We start from the raw sequence: 5,788 nt of genomic DNA on the forward strand, positions 1-5,788 counted from the left end.
GTGGGTGACAACCCGGATCAAACAAAAAGGAGATTGTAGATGTATTTCTTGGAGGAACCTGAGGGATCTAATCTTAGCGCACCCCGACGTGAAGAAAAAGGTAGATGTCTTCGCCTTGAGCATTTATGGACTGGTCATCTTCCCCAAGGCTTTGGGACATGTAGATGAGGCTGTTGCCGACCTTTTTGACAGACTTGGTAAAGGAACCACACCTATACCCGCAATCTTGGCTGAGACTTTCAGATCATTAAACGCTTGTAGAAGAGCGGGTGAAGGGAGATTTATTGGATGTGCACAGCTCTTGCTATCCTAGTTCCACAGCCATTTTTGGAAAGTGGAAAAGGTCTCGTATCGCATCTTCTCTGTAAATTACTCTCTGCTGAAAGAGTTAGTGGCTACACCTAGGCAAGATGATGTGACAGAAGAAAATTGGATGACGGTGCTCCAAAATCTGCAAGAAGAAGATGTTGAATGGAGAGCCCCATGGATGGTTCCTGATGAAATATTATACCGATGCGGAGACTTCGATTGGGTTCCCTTGTTAGGAGTATGGGGGGCCGTCGGGTATGCTCCTCTACTAGCATTACGACAATACAGATCCAGACAGTTCACACCACCAACATACGGGTTAGCCCAGTGTGAGTTCGTGTTCACAGGGAATAATTATAAAAAGAAAGTTCGCGAGATATCAAATGCCTGGAACCAGACTCGTAGAATGAAGAAGTTTGCTGCCAATCCCATGACTACTTTTGAGCACGACCGATGGTGGAATCAGAGGATTAACGACAACATCCCTACATCAGATCAAGGGAATCCTCAGTCGATAGAAGAGCACTTGAAAGTAATCCCGTCTGAGCTAGAAATCATCAGGCAAGATTTCGAGAGAAAGAGTCTGGAGCTAGAAAAAAGGATCGAGCAGTTGGAAGAAGAAAAGATGCAGTTAGGGTTAGATGTCGATGTCTAGAAACTAGAAGCTGAAAAACTCAGAAAAGGGAAAAACAAGGCTGAAGAAGACTTAGACAGTTTGAAAACGGACTATAAGAAGCTGCGCAGATCAATGAGAACCGCTGGGTTAGGAAAAAACATCCGAACAATGGCGACATGAAGTTAAAGAAGAACAAAGCAAAGCCAATCAGTGGGAGGAAAAATTTTGCGGTGTTCAAGGTCGAGAAGGTGTTCTGAAAAGAAGTTTGGTAGAAAGCCAGAATGAGAAAGAGGGGTTAAAGATCTGGGTATCAGAGTTAGAAAGGTCATTGTATCAGTATCGCTTGCATAACACTACATCAGGTCAAGGCCTTAAGCATCAGGGCCAAGCCTTATATGTAATCTATTTTATGTAAAGAAACTTGTTTTCTAGAAAAGTTACTCTAATGGAATCGAATTGGAATCAACGTTTTTTTTTTTTTACATTCATCGCATTCATCGCATTCATGCATCAGCATTGCATCATACGAACTAAAACTCACAAGAAACCCTAAAAATCATGGTAGTTACCCTAGAACATCGTTACGGTACAAGGGGAAAAACAAGGGCAATGGACCAAAGGTTAGAGAGATTGGAACAAATGCAAAAAGAGATGCAGGATCAATTACAAGCACGTATGCAAGAACAGCTTGCCAAAATCCAGCAAGATATGAGGGACCACATGTTGGAATCCCAGAAAAGCATGATGGACCAATTAACTCATCTATTGGCTGGCGGATTAGAAAAAAGGAAAAGCCCTTTGATCAATGCGGAAGAAGGTAATGAAGATCCTACCTACCCTCCGGGTTTTGCCCCAGCAGACGTTCAGACAGAACCTGACATGTACCCAAGAAGGCCACCGGCCACAATTATGCCCCAACCATTTCAGGCCGATGCTTCGGCACCGATGAATTATCAGGCCGGCTCGGGCTTTAATCCGGGGGACAATCCGACCAACCCTGTAGTCCTCAATCTTGATAAAGTAATAGAAGCAGAAAAGACAAGGGTAGAACTCCCGAGAGAGCTTGAAGAAAGGTGTAGATGGTTGGAAGAAAAATTTAAATAAATGGAAAGCACCGACTATCGTGGTGGAATTGACGCTAAGGAATTAAGTTTGGTTCCAGACCTGGTACTCCTTCCCAAGTTCAAAACTCCGGAATTTGAGAAATACAATAGGACTAGCTGTCCCGAAGCTCACATCACTATGTTTTGCAGACGAATGGCAGGCCATGTCAACAATGACCAGCTATTAATTCACTGCTTCCAAGAAAGTCTGGTTGGGGCCGCTTCTAGAGGGTACAACTAGCTGAGTCGCGCCCAGATCAGTTCATGGAAAGATTTAGCACAAGCCTTCATGAAGTAGTACGGTCATGTGGCAAACATAGCCCCTGATAGAATCACTTTACAGAATATGGAGAAAAAGCATAATGAGAGCTTTAGGCAGTACGCCTAGCGATGGAGAGAAGTGGCCACACAGGTCCAACCCCCTCTGTTGGAAAAAGAAACCACTATGCTCTTCATCAATACCCTGAAGTCACCTTTTATTAACCACATGCTGGGTAGCGCAACCAAGAGTTTTTCGGACATAGTAATGTCTGGAGAAATGATAGAAAATGCCATAAGATGTGGGAAAATAGAGGCTGGGGAAAACGCTAAGAGGACAACGCCGAGAAAGAAAGAGCACGAGGTGAATAATTTGAGCTCATATTCGAAATCGATCACTGTAAGCCAACCAAGGTCGACAACTACTGGACAGCAGGGCCCACCCAGCAAGAGCCCAACTCAAAATAAAATAGGGAGAAACTTCAATTTACGCCCATTCCAATGACGTACAAGGAGTTATACCAGAGTTTATTTGATGCAAATGTCGTGTCTCCCTTCTATCTAAAGCCAATGCAACCTCCATACCCCAAATGGTATGACGCAAATGCCCAATGTGAATACCATGCGGGAGCCACAGGACACTCAATAGAAAACTGCACCACTTTTAAGAAATTGGTTGAAAGACTCATCAACATGGGGATTGTGAAATTTGATGATGCATCCAATACAGAGAACCCATTACCTAACCATGGGGATAAGGGAATATGTAACACCCCAAACCCGGCCTGGACGTTATGACCGGATCTGATGCGCCACATTGATGCGTTCAAAACATTCCAGTATTACTTAGTTTGGAAAAGCTGAGTTGGTGTTGTAAAGACACTTTTAAAGGTAGGTTAAAGTGAATAGAAGTCATGCACCGGTAGGAAACCGGGAAAAAGAGGAGGTGAGTCCGTCGGACCGCTAAGTACCAAGCTCTTCCGGATCCAATCCTAGACATGCACACCACCATTGCCACACTCTAACATCTCGTATAATTTTGAGAAAATCGTTTGATTATGTCCGTCTTAAGAAAATGTTTAAGTTGAAAACGTTTGTTTAAAATATTTATTTCCTTGGAAAAACATTTACTTTGTGGAAACTTTACGCGTCATCGTGATCTTTTAAAAATCAAGTAGTTTTTATAAAACGAACCCTAGTGCTAACCAGTTTAATAATCCCCAAAATAAAAATAATTAAAAAGAGCGGCCTTATTACAACTTTAAACATAATAAAAATAAAATAATCCAAATTAAATGCTAAACTTATTTAAAATTGGCAATCCATCTTCATGGCCACTCTGAATCCCGCCACTCCAAGTCTACCAACTAGGGCTCACCGCAAGGAGGGAAGAGGAAGGGGTGAGTTTGGAAAACTTAGTGTATCTGTAAACCCATCCAAAGCCCAATTCAGCTCAAGCCCATTGGGCCTAAGCCCTATTCAGATAATGATTACACACGAGGTCAAGCCCTTTTCGAATCACAAGAGCAAGGCCTTAGCCCCTTTTACATAACAGTGTGGCCCATAGGCCCAGTTCAGTAACATGAGTATCAACAGAAATAATGAATGCAAGCCCATCTCGGGAGACTACTCAACCCACCAACCGCTACATCGCCTGCACCACCCTACACACCATGTGGGAATATCTCAACCCACCCAAACCACACACCACAGTTTAAAGAACGCCGCTCAAATTTCATCATTGAGGCAAAGCCTCCAAGACGTGGATGAACCACTTTCAAGACTTCCTCCATTAATACCCCAACCCCATGCAGCAGATATTAATAAAAGCATATCATGTAAAATACAACATTGATCAATCATGCGTTCACCAATTTAAAACCCTAGGGGTATATCGGTAATTTTGCTCTTTAGGGGTAATTTTGGTAATTTTGCTCTTTAAGGGTAATTTCATGTTCTACGTAATTACTCAAGCTAATTCAGTAATTTTAACAATTTATGCAATTTGATTCCACCATCTACCTAATGAGCTAATTTGCCCATCTCTTACCCATATTGGTCCAGAAGCCCATTGGGCCCGCTTTTGGCCCATCAAGCCCCTTTTTCGAAATACGCTAAAGCATCACGCTGAACGTGCTTACCACCTTGCGGTGCCAGATCTAACAATTCCTCTATGACTTGAGAGCATTCACATACTTACATGACCATGAAATGCCGGATTTGACATTTCGACTTTCTTAATTGAAACTAAGAAAGGGTGTTTAGACACACTGTTTCGCGACAACCGCTCATGAGATCCCTTACGATGTCCTACAATTATTCATCACCATTTTTAGCATACAAGTTATGCTTAACAAACTCAAAATCCACCCTACCTTATTCTACCAAAGAACCCTTATTGACCATAAGTTGCTTACCTTCACAGGTCCAATAATACGATTCAAGCTTATCCAAGTCGATACTCCAAGCCTCATTGCTCCTCCAAAGTTGTCTATATCACACAGTCCAAGTCACCACTTGCCCACAAGGGCAAAATAGTCATTTAACACCCTAGGGGCCAAATGGTAATTCTACCCTACAGGGGTATTTCGGTAATTTTATAAACAAAGGGTATTTTAGTAATTTTACAAACCAGGGGTATTTTGGTAATTTTGTAAACCAAGGGTATTTTAGTAATTTTACAAACCAGGGGTATTTTGGTGATTTTATAAACCAAGGGTATTTTGGTAATTCTGTAAATTGAAGGTAAAACGGTAATTCTGTAAACTGAGGGTAAAACGGTAATTCTATAAATCGAGGGTAAAATAGTAATTCTGTAAACTGAGGGGAAAACAGTAATTCTGTAAATCGAGGATAAAATAGTAATTCTGTAAACTGAGGGTAAAACGGTAATTCTGTAAATCGAGGGTAAAACAGTAATTCTGTAAATCGAGGGTAAAATGGTAATTTTACAAGTCGAGGGCATTTCAATAATTGGTAAACTAAAGTATTCTAAACATGGATAACAATACAAATGGGCCTAAAGCCTATTCTCGACCCAAATGGGCCCACACGCTCGTGTGGCCCTTTTAGCCCAAATCTAGCCACAAATATGAGATTCACCTAGCCTAGCCCAATATTTACTACACAATCAAATAACTTATCCAATTGGGCCTGTAGGCCCATTAGGCCCACATGACCCCTTTCGGTCCATCGCGACCAAGTAGCCATCCTACGCCTAGAGTAGTAAGAAATACACACGATAGAGGCTGGAGTTAATCCACGCCCGAGCACTCTTAGCCGACGCCCAACCCAAACGAGCACGCCATACAATGAAAGGGATCAGCCAAGAAAGGTGCCTTTACTCTCCTCATGGTTCCTCTATTTAAAGCCGACTTCACATCCACTCTTATGTTAGCTTCCGATGTGGGATCCCTCCATTATCGAGTTTAAAGTCAACACCAGCTCTTGCCACCCCTTGTTAGCAAAATAAATGCTCTTCGCTTGCCATGAGTTTCGAACC

The sequence above is a fragment of the Gossypium arboreum genome, chromosome 12 (assembly GCF_025698485.1).
Source record: "Gossypium arboreum isolate Shixiya-1 chromosome 12, ASM2569848v2, whole genome shotgun sequence".
In the NCBI taxonomy this organism is placed as follows: domain Eukaryota; kingdom Viridiplantae; phylum Streptophyta; class Magnoliopsida; order Malvales; family Malvaceae; genus Gossypium; species Gossypium arboreum.